The sequence below is a fragment of the Triticum aestivum genome, chromosome 7B, assembly GCF_018294505.1.
Source record: "Triticum aestivum cultivar Chinese Spring chromosome 7B, IWGSC CS RefSeq v2.1, whole genome shotgun sequence".
NCBI lineage: Eukaryota > Viridiplantae > Streptophyta > Magnoliopsida > Poales > Poaceae > Triticum > Triticum aestivum.
Window position 1 is genome coordinate 1,308,756 of NC_057813.1, and position 11,946 is coordinate 1,320,701.

The 11,946-nt window shown below is 44.9% G+C and overlaps 1 long non-coding RNA gene and 1 pseudogene across 1 annotated transcript; both read left to right on the plus strand.

Moving 5' to 3' along the window:
• Positions 1–2,176: 2,176 nt before the first annotated feature.
• LOC123161072 (uncharacterized) lies at positions 2,177–3,534 on the plus strand. Its single transcript, XR_006480525.1, has 3 exons — positions 2,177–2,578; positions 2,702–2,876; positions 2,968–3,534. It is a non-coding gene; the product is annotated as an uncharacterized lncRNA (long non-coding RNA).
• Positions 3,535–4,669: 1,135 nt separating this feature from the next.
• LOC123158893 (putative disease resistance RPP13-like protein 1) overlaps positions 4,670–11,946 on the plus strand; it is a 50,046-nt pseudogene continuing 42,769 nt past the window's right edge.

Consider the following 11,946-nt stretch of genomic DNA (forward strand, 5'->3'; position numbering starts at 1 on the left):
ATGGTCATGCCCATGGACCTACCGATATCTCGCCAAGTGCCAAGTGGACCGATGACACCAACACATGCAAGATCTCTCGAAACCGAGGTGACATCTCTCCTTTGTGATATTTCGTATGACCCAAGTGAGACATGGCTACTAGCTACCTAAAGCCGGAATGCTATGTGTGATTAGGTACATAGAAGACGCTCTAGGAGATGCTCGTGATGATGGACAAGTCCCCAAGTACATGGATGAAGAGGACCGACAAAAGGAACCGGAAGGAGTCGACAGGATCCGGGCATCTGGCCCCCGGCCCGGACATCCGCCCCCCGGCCCGGACATCCGGCCCTTGAAGATATCTGCCACAGAAACAACCCAACAACCGAAGCTACAGGACCCGGACATCCAGCCAGAGCTTGGACATCCACCACCCTCCCAGAAATCCGATACCCCATATCCATAGAGCAACCGAAACCGGCCCCCGCCAGCTTGGACGTCCGGCACCTGTCTGCGCACAGTGAATGAGCCGAAGGCCCATGTATCTCTCCAACTCATCCCACCTCCGTTACTTGACTATATATAGACGTCCTCCTCCTCCTCCTTCTCCTCCTCCTTCTAGGGTTGGCATTGTGATAGCTCATTGTTGAGATAGAGCTTTGCTCATCCACTTATCCCTCTACTCCATTGGAGGCCAAGGCCTCCTAGGAGAAGATCCCCCAAGTGGGTTCAAGACCCCCATTGTGGGAAGATCCTATATGGATTCAAGACCTCTTTACTCATAGTATTGGGATGAACTAGTTACCCTTGTATCCTCCCTTGTTGTCCTTCGATCTTTGTTACATCTATGTGTATATGGATCTAGCACATGTGTGATTGTTTCTCGTTGATTTGAGTGTTTCCTCTCGTTCCCCTCATGTTTTCCTCTTGTGTGTTCATCGTGTTCTTCGGGAATCCCCCTTCCAATCGTGAAAGATCAGCCCCTAGGGTTCCACTCTACATCACCATGGGCTCGCGTCTGCAATGTCCATCTCACTTGTGTAGAGAAGGGAAAGTAGTGGCTGAAACCCAACTCGGTGCACCCACGCAAGAAAACATAGCAAAACATTTAAAAAAAATCCAAAACTTTGTTTGAATGATCATCATAATTATCATCAAAAAATTATGGGTGCTTGCAAAGTTGGTAGTCAAATAACATTCGAGGAGCTCTGGACAAAAAGACAAAATTTGACCACCAAACTTTGCAATTGTTGCCACGCCTTCAGCTTCTCTGATAGTATTTCATATCAGACAAAAAAGGGAGAGTCATTGCCAGACTACTGCAATTGTAGCCACACCTCAGACTTCGCTCAGCCTTAATGCCAACACCGACATCTTTCGTGGGTCCCGCTTACCTCCTCGGCTAAAGATCACACTCATAGTGTAGCAGTTCAATCGGAAATGACCCAAAACTAAGTGAGTCAAGCGGACATGACCCAAAACTGGTGAGTTAGATGGTTTGTCTAATTGCCAAACATTGACGCATAAACTTATCGATATATGCTACTATTCAATTGTGTTTTATTCATCTTTAGTATCTTGTATTTTAATAATACATTTTTGAGTCACTATGGGAAAACATCAATCTGGTTTCTCTAAGCGCAAGAGGAAAGAGAGAGAACAAAATTTAGTTGATAAATCTTATAAGGGTGGACTGGAAAGATATATTAGAAAAGAAGCACTGCCCGACCCTAAAGAGGGGGTGGCAACAATGCTGCCTCCAAGAACATCAACGATGCCCGTAGCCGCCGCCATCACTGGTCACATGCCCAAGGCCGAGATAGAGTCTTCACACAAGCTTCCATACAAAGCAGCAAATGCTTTTTGAGCATACAAAACAACAGTCTTGACAAGTCCGCCAAAACCCATCACCACCAACGAGCGAGCCCACAAACAAAGAAGCCCACCGCAACAGAGCACCAACAACACCTGCGGAGGTTGCCGGTGTACACCCACCAACACAACAGTGGATGCTCAAAAAAGAAAAGAAATAACCAACACAACAGTGTGAATCTGAAGATCCAATTGTATTATAGGTGATTGATATGTGTTTTGTGAGGGTGGATTGCTTTTTTTTTGAGAAATCTTGTGGTGTGTATCAATACTTGTGCCATCAACACATAAACATTTTGTTTAAAAAAATACATAAATATTTTCTATGGTAAGAAAAAACATAGAGGTTTTCAACCGATATTCCTACTAGAAAATGCTAAGAAAAAACATAAAGGTTTTCAATCAATATTCCTACAGACGAATCATATTTTTCATCTGTCCTCGAAAAATCGGAAAAAAAAAAGGGAAAAGAGGCAACCGGCGGACAGAGTTGCTGCGCAGCGGCGGCGGCCTCGGATCTGGGCTATGGTTGAGCTTCCTTATCCGGGAGGAGGTGGTCGATGAGCCACCGGCGGCGGAGCTGGGCCAGAGCAGGAAGAGGTCGTGGAGTCGGGGCCGGAGGTCTACTCGGGGCGGCGGCGGGGGTCGTAGGTCGCGGAGGTGGTCCGGCCGACGCGACGCAGCTTCCTCGTCCTCTCTATGGCTCTACGTTCCGGCCCCTTCCAATGTGGTTTTCGCTCAATCCAATCCAATCCAATTAATCAATCAGGGATGAGTTGGCCCCAAGTGCCTTCTTCCTGTAGCTTCTCTCCTTGTAGTTGCCTCTCAGTGGTTTCTTTCTTTCTTTCAGATTCAGATTCAGATGGATGGATCCTGTCTGCTACAAAATTCATCAGCTGCAGCAGCAGCAGCAGGACAAGATTAATTATATATATTGGCGACTTTTTAAAGGATTAATTGGTAACGAGCATTTCTATCGATCCGGGACAGCATCTGCGTTTCGATTTTGAAAAATAAGAATCAAGGTACACCCGAAAATTTGTCAGTATTTACTCTCTTTGCATGGTTATTATTATTATCTACACCTGTTCTGAATATATCCTCTTGCAACTTCAGTCAGCCTTCAAGCAGTGATGCCTTTCCATGTCAATGTTCGTTGATGCACAGATTGGGCTCACTTTAGCTCACAACTAGCCAGCCCAACTTACAATGTTGAAAAGACGAAACGCCGTTAGCCAAGTCCGATGGGCAATGGGTACTCGAGTTAGGTGTCATCTCTCTTTCGGAACCAAGGATTGAATATATATGCCTCATGAATGAAGAATACTTACATACATATAGTTCTAGGAATGCCTCATGAGAACGAGCAAGGTCCTTCCATGGAGTGCTCTTTGCTAACGAGAACAGCATGGGCTTTGAACACAGAAGCACATAACTTGGTTTGCTATGCTTTATCTTCGTGTGTTGGCCGCCATCTTTGGCTGGCAGTGCCACCCAATGAGGTTTGTATTCCTCAAAACATTATTAGCTAAAAAAAAGAGAAGTGCTCTTTACTTTTTTCTTTTCTTTTCATTTTCTGATGTGTGTGCATATATGATCTACAATCTCTACTGCTGGCCCTAGTTGTTCCTTTGTCGTCCCCTTTCTAGAGGCATTGTTGTTGAAGCACCTTTCATGTTACCTGACCTGGGGTTGCCCTCACTGATGGTTGCTTTTGTTCCTGCTACAACTGTTATGCTTATCTTTTGTTATAACATTAAAGGACCAGCTTTCAATAATTTGATTTTTTGGAGAAATCAATTGAGCTAATTTATGTGTGCGCTAGTCCTGGTCAGGTTTTCTCAAAGGCGTCTCGAACAACAAGTTGCTCTTATACTACTAGGAAGTATGAAACAACGTACGAGTACTGCCTTTGTCATGTACTCTCCTATGTTACCACGCGCATCGATCGATCTTGGTTAAAGTGATCAATCCTACTTATATTGTTAAGAAATTCATCGATTGGGTGAATGCATGGGTTTATGAATACAGTACTACAAGTTGTGCCTCAAGGTTTTAATTATGCCCCTAATCACATTGATTCATGCACCAACCACGGCAGCATGGGAGGGCTGTCAGTTCAACACAAAAAAATGATGAACTCTCCACTTTTTATATGCCTGCCGGTGGTATGCCAAATGAATGCTCCAGGATTCACGTGTGTGACAGCACATACGAGGACAAGAGATAAGATGGAAGAGTTTGTAAATTATAAGATTCAAGATTCCAAGAGCCATATATGCTTTTCCTTTGATTAGGACCAGGATAACCTAATGTCTTCAGGACATCACAGTGGAGCATGGTCATTTCTTGCAAAGATTTCAAATTAATAGTAGCTGGATTTTCAAGATGCCATCCACTACCAATCACCTTGAATGTCCTAAACGTAAAAATGGTTAAATCGGTGCACACAACTTGGTTATTAATTTGAATCACTTTAGTCGGAAAGCTCACGCCCCAAAAAAATGTCGCACATCATCACGCGCGGAGCCATGTGAGGGAGGCAGAGGGGGCGGCAATCTTGCTAAAAAACCCTGAAAGTTTATATACATTGTGTTATCATTGCTCTCATAAAAGTTAAAACCCAAATCCCTGACTCGATAGAAGTCCCCAAATTTGCGGCGAACTTGGATCTTGGCGAGCGGCGGCCAAAATCCTGTGGGCGACGGTGACTTGGCCACACTGGCGGGGAATAGAGCGCAACCTGCACGCGGCTGCGCTCACATCTATCTGGCGTGCACATGGTGGTTAGCAACTTGGAGACCACCTAGTTTCACTCAAGTTTTTTGGATCTTTATTTATAAAGCTTTGGAGACTTGTGCAAGTTCGCAGATTTCACTCAACGTTACCCGAATTGTCTAGTACTCCCTCTGTACCGAAATACATATGGTCCGCGACATGTATTTCGGTACAGAGGGAGTACTTAGTAAAAAACAAATCCCGCAAAGGCACAAACCCCCATCGAAAGCTAGTTTCATTGCGTTCCTGCCTCCCCATGTTACCATCGCCACGCCGCCCAGCCCCAGCTCCTGCTACCACTACCAGTCGCCGCTCCCCGCTCAACGCCACACACTCACGCCGCGCCGCCCAACGCCCAACGCTCCTCGCCACATCTCTAGCAGGCCACCAAACCACCCCGCTAGCAGCTGCGCTGTCTGCTGCTTCCACCACTGCTCCGGCGTAGTGCAGATGGCGGCGGCTCTCGGCGCTGCGGCCACGCTCCTCGGCAAGGTGTTGACGACGCTGTCCGCCGTCCCGGTGGCGGCGTACGTGGACAGCCTTCAGCTCGGCCACAACTCGGAGCAGATCAAGGACAAGCTGCTGCAGACGCAAGGCCTGCTGCACAACGCCCAGGCCCAGGGGAGCCACCTCGGCGACAACCCTGGCCTCCAGGGGTTGCTGGAGAAGCTGAGCAGGGACGCCGACCAGGCCGAGGACCTGTTGGATGAGGTCCACTACTTCCAGATCCATGACAAGCTCCATGGCACCACCTACGCCACCACCCAAGAGGCCGGCCATCAAGCTCTCCACGCCGGTAGTGCTATTCGCCACTTGTTCCGGTGTTTTTCTTGCTCGCCTACACCCAAGAGCAAGAGCGATGGTAGTGATGATGATGCTCGGCAATATCCCAACCAGCAGCAACACGACAGTGACAGTCGTCCAAGACCGGCCTCAGACTGCTTCCATGATTATACAGGATACATTGTATGGCAGGAAAGGCATTTTTGAGGAAACTGTCAGTCGTATCACCGCTGCCACAAACATTGTTTCTGTTCTTCCTATAGTTGGTCCTGGGGGTATTGGAAAGACAACTTTCACCACTCACCTGTACAATGATGCAAGTACTCAAGACCACTTCCAAGTCAGGGTCTGGGTATGTGTGTCCACTGATTTCGACGTGCTTAAGCTCACCAGGGAGATCCTTGCCTGCATACCTGCAAGTGAAGAAGGAGGAAGCAGCAGTGTTGCAAACGAAACAACCAATTTAGACCAGCTTCAGAAATCCATAGCACAACGTATCAAGTCCAAGAGGTTTCTGATTGTATTGGATGATATATGGAAATGTGACGGCGAGGATCAGTGGAAAACCCTGCTAGCTCCGTTCACAAAGGGGGAAGCCAAAGGAAGCATGCTACTCGTCACAACTCGATTCCCAAAGGTAGCAGACATGGTGAAAACAGTTGATCCACTAGAGCTGCGGGGTTTGGAGTCTAATGACTTCTTCACATTCTTTGAATCATGTATATTTGGTGCAGACAACAAGCCCGAGCATTACGAAGATGAGTTTGCTGGCATTGCACGAAAAATTGCAAACAAGCTAAAAGGTTCCCCGTTGGCAGCCAAAACAGTTGGTAGGTTATTGCACAAGGACCTTTCTCAGAAACATTGGAATGGAGTTCTTGAAAAGCATCAGTGGCTAAAGCAGCAAAAGAATGATGATATCATGCCATCTTTAAAGATTAGCTATGATTGCCTCCCTTTTGATCTGAAGAAATGTTTTTCCTGTTGTGGCCTTTTCCCTGAAGATCATAGGTTTACTTCTTCAGAAATCAATCATTTCTGGGTTGCAATAGGTATCATAGACTCTGATCATCAAGACGATAGGAACTACTTGGAAGAACTAGTGGACAATGGTTTTCTCATGAAGGAACCAGTGGACAATGGTCATCGGTACTGCTATGTAATGCATGATTTAATGCATGAGCTATCTAAGATTGTTTCTGCACAAGAATGCCTCAATATAAGTGACTTAGATTTCAGAGCTGATGCCATCCCACAATCTGTTCGCCACTTATCTATCAACATAGAAGACAGATATGATGCAAATTTTGAGGAAGAAATGTGTAAACTGGGGGAGAGGATAGAGATTGCTAATCTACAGACTTTGATGATTTTTAGAGAATATGAAGAAAGAATCGCCAAGATTTTGAAAGATAGCTTCAAGGAAATAAACTGTCTGCGTGTTCTGTTTGTAGTGGTGAAGTCTGCACAACCTTTTCCATATAGGTTTTCAAAACTTATCCACCTCCAGTACCTCAAAATTAATTCATCTCTCGATGGTGACAGGGAAATGAGGTTACCTAGTACACTATCAAGATTTTATCACTTGAAATTCTTGGACCTAGATGGTTGGCATGGTAGCTCTAATTTGCCTGAAGACTTTAGCCACCTTGAGAATTTACATGATTTCCATGCTCGAAGACATCTCCACTCCAACATTCGCAATGTCGGAAAGATGAAGCATCTGCAGGAGCTAAAAGGATTCCATGTTAAAAAGGAGAGCATGGGATTTGAACTGTCAGAACTTGGGGCATTGCCAGATCTTGAAGGAGGACTGTTTATATGTGGTCTTGAACACGTGGCAACCAAGGAGGAAGCTACTGCAGCCAAAATGATGTTGAAAAGGAATCTGAAGGAGTTGGAATTATTCTGGGGCAGAGATGGACCAACTACAGATGCCGGTATTATTGATGCTCTTAAACCACACTCTAATCTTAGAGTACTGACAATTGTAAGGCATGGTGGTATCGTTGGTCCTTGTTGGCTGTGTCTTGACATGTGGTTAACAAGTTTAGAGACTCTCAGTCTACATGACGTATCTTGGAGCAACCTCCCACCTTTTGGGAAGCTACCAAATCTCAAGGGCCTCTATTTGAATAAAGTTTCTGGAATGCTTCAGTTTGGGCCTCTATGTGGTGGCGCTCGAGGGAAATGTTTTATGCGCTTGAAGGAAGTTGGGTTTTATGAGATGCCAGAACTTGCTGAATGGGTTGTGGAACCTAATTGCCATTCCTTTCCAAGTCTTGAAGAAATCACATGCATCGATTGTCCCAATCTCCGTGTGATGCCCTTGTCGGAGGTATCTTGCACCAATTTGCGGAGACTTTATGTTTCCGGGTGCCCCAAGATGTCTCTGGCCTCCATGCCTCACACCTCCACACTGACACATTTGGATGTTATAAGAGGTGGAAGTCCTAATCCAGATAAGTTGTTGTCTTATGATGGAAGGAAATTGGTTGTTAGAGAGTATGGCGGTGCTTTGGCCTACCACAATCTGGATAAAGTAGAAGATATGGATGTCGGAAGATGCGACCATTTGTTCCCTGAAGAGCTGGATGGCAGTATTATCTTCTGTTCAGTTAAGAGTCTCAAATTAGATGTATCTCATCTTACCAGCAAATCATCATCTTCAAAAGTGGTAAACTGTTTCCCAGCTCTTTCTGTGTTGAAGATAGATGGATATGGACACCATGACTATGAGGTGGAATGTGTAATGCAGCAGTTCCCATCATCCAGCTCACTGCAGAAACTTACCTTGTCAAGGTGTGAGGGCGTGGTTCTTGTGCCTGTGGAGAAGGAGAATGGAGGAGGAATTCAGGAGGACAAGTCATTGCTCCAATCATTAACAATATTCAGCTGTGGCAAATTGTTCTCTCAGTGGCCCATGGGAATGGGAGAATCAGAGACCATTTGCCCTTTCCCTGCTTCCCTGAGGAAACTTGATGTTCACGGAGAGCCAAGCATGAAGTCAATGGCTCTGCTCCCAAACCTCACGTCTCTCACCAGTCTAAGTCTGTCAAGCTGCAGTAATTTAACAGTGCACGGATTCAATCCTCTCATCGCAGTCAACCTCGTACAACTGCAAGTTCATAATTGCAACACCTTAGCAGCTGATATGCTCTCAGAGGTTGCCTCTCAGAGGGCCAAATTATTGCCTGCGGGTTACATCTCTAGATTGGAGAAACTCAGTGTGGATGACATCTCTGGATTGCTTGTTGCTCCTATTTGCAACCTCCTCGCCCCGGCCCTCCGCGAACTTTTATTCGAGGATAATGGGATGGAAGGCTTCACAGAAGAGCAAGATAAAGCGCTGCAGCTCCTCACCTCCCTCCAGAAACTAAGTTTTTCCCATTGCAAGGGTCTGCAGTCCCTTCCTCAAGGGTTACATCGCCTTTCTTCTCTCGAGGAGTTACATGTCATTCAGTGTGCAGCAATCCGATGGATGCCAAAGGAGGGCCTCCCGGTTTCGCTGAGAAAACTACATATGGATTGTCGCAGCGCTGAGATAGACGAGCAAATTGAGACAATCAAAAGAACCAACCCAGATTTATCCATCTCATATTACCCCTCAAGCACCAGCTGTGAGATAGACCTGAGCGCTTTATTCGCATGACGCAGTAGGACTGAGCAGGCCAATTTAACTGTTGGCGAAGAGGAGGTATTTAACTGCTGTTATTTCCTCTTACCATGAATTGAATGAATCAAGTGCCTTTATTTCCTCTTTCTTGAATCCTCTCCTTTGACAGGATGATGTTATTGCAAACGAGAGAATGCTTTCCAGTTTGTTTGATTCTTTCTTGAAAATATTTAGCCTGATATCACTGAATTACTCTTCTAACTAGGACAGAAGCAATGAGGATTATTATTTGGTCAACCACCAAGTTTAGTTTATGCTGGCTGGGGCAGAGTGCTGAATTTGAGGTTTCTTTGATTGTGAAAGAGCTCTGTCGATGCTTACTGTTGTGATTCAGAAAGCAAAGGAATGAAAGGCCATGCTTCTTGTGCCTGAGGAAGATCCGCTATACGCCTTCAGGTCTGAATCTGATCCTGTAAGTAAGATTATTAATTTCAACTGAATCATTTTTTGGGCAGTGTGTCACTCATTCATCTATGTATACTTATTAATGTGGCCACTGATTAATTTTCTTGCAGTTGGACCTGCCTGCCTGTGCATATATATATTCAGATAGATAGCGCATATATATATATTAAAGTGGGCACGACGGCAACGCAATCGCCGGCCCAATCCAATCACACATTAATCTCTGGAAGGGTAGTTAGTTAACGCTAGGACCTAGACAAGGAACGGGCCAATAGTGGGCTTTACAATGGGCTTTCTCTATTGTTTATATTTCCGTTTGAGTTGGAGGGGGCCAAGTACTTCTAATACCTCACGTTTTCGCTAATTATTGGTACTACGTCCCCCCCCTGTCTCCGCCCCTGATGCCTTTGACACGGGAACCTTTGACACTTGGTTACAGGTTTTATACCTTTGCTAACAACTATGCAAGAACACCTCCAGAGGAGTAGAGGACATGACTAGGGCTTTTACCTCCATCGCTGAGAGGCATGAACCTGTATACACCTGATGCCACCCTTCTGTGCGTCATTAGATCAAGCCTCATCTCCTTCCCTCTCTTGATGTCAGATTTCACCCCCGCGACAGCTGGCGCCCACGGGGCTGCGCATTTCACAAACCATGAACAATTATTAATGTGAGAGTTTTTTTTAATACATGAACATTTTCAAATTCATGAATATTTATTTTTAAAATCAGAAAACGTTCGTTAAATATTTGGCCATTTTGTAAAATTCTTCAACATATTTTCATGAATTTTGGAACACTTTTTCGAATACATGAACATTCCTAAAGTTTGAGAACAATTTTAGAGTTCATGAATATTTTAAAAGTGTATGGAAAAATCAAATTCATGATTTTTTATTTTATGCATTAACAAATTGTTTAACATAAAAATTGATAGGCAGTTTCGTTGGAGCCAAAAACTGGGAATTTTTTCAGCAAACACGAGTTTTTTTTCTTGAGCGCATGCACAAAAAAGCTACATGGGCCAGCCAACGTCAAATAGAAGATGAAACAATTCACTAGAGCAAATAATTGAGGAGCGCTCCTTCGGAAACCGTGGCGCGCTCTCAGCTGCCGCCACGTGTCACGCTTTGGACGCTCTCTTCAGATTTTTTTTATTTTTCCACACACATTTTCGGCTTTTTAGATGTTTTTTTGGGGGTTTTCGGCTTTCCACCACTCTTTTATACCATTACCAGAAAAAAATTTGCGCAAAAAGCAAAAAAAGAAAAGTTTTTTCCACGAGAGGCACATATTTGCTCCTCGTGTAGGCATAAATGTGCTTACGAGAAAGAAGGGTTGCGTGGGTACCTTGGGACTGTGTGATCATGCCCACATATAAAGGAGGACTTGGATTCAGAGATACAGAAATTTTCAACCTTGCTCTACTAGCTAGGCAGGTGTGAAGAATCCTAAATGAGCCGATGACTCTAAGTGCAAAAGTGTTGAAGGTTGTTTACTTTCTGGATAGTGATATTCTGTCGGATGAATTGGGAAAAAAAAATCCTTTGCAAGTTTGGAGAGCTCTATGTGAAGGTAGGACCACCTTAAAACTAGGTTTGATTCAACTCATTGGGGACGGGAGTTCAACGGAGATTTGGGAGGACAATTGGCTGCCACAAGATTATAGTTTAAGGCCTCCCTGCTCGCTAAAGGCTAACCCACCTGAATTAATGTGATTTGCCCTGTGACGCGTACATGGAAAACTTAGGTGCTAGCTGAAAATTTTCTTCCCATGGATGTGGACATTATTAAGCAGACTACGCACAGTTTTGGGGCACACACCGATATTTGGGCATGGAACTATGAGAAAAAGGGTACCTTCACAGTCAGGACGGCATACAAGATGATTGCAGAGACAAAACTTAGGCATGAATGATGTCTTGAAGGAAGAGCAGATGTGACAGAGAGCATACAACTAGAAAATAGCTGGAAAAGTTTGTGGAAGGTGAAAGTCCCTTTGAAGATCTGTTTCTTTGCATGGCAACTAGCAACATCTATCTTCCATCCCGAGGGGGCAGGAGAGAATGAGGAGGCACATGTCATCTTCGGCTTTGTGCAATATTTGCAATGCAGCGACAAATTCCTGGCGACATGCTCTGGTCGATTGTGACATGGCTAAGGCCGTTTGGGCTATGAAAGATGATGGCACGGTCCTTTCGTTGTATGAAGATGAAAGAACCAATGCCAAACTTTGGTAGTTCTCTCTCAGCACCACACTGTCAAGGGAACGGTTTATCGAAGTCTTCGTCACTTTATGGGCAATGTGGTGGGCTTGAAGGAAGGCAATAGTACACGAGAACCAATTCCATAGTCCTCTCACCACCCATTTATTCACCAAGAAATATTTGGAGGAACTCCGTAAAGAGAAGCTCAAGAGGAGGCCGGCTGAAAGGAACAACAGCTTGGAT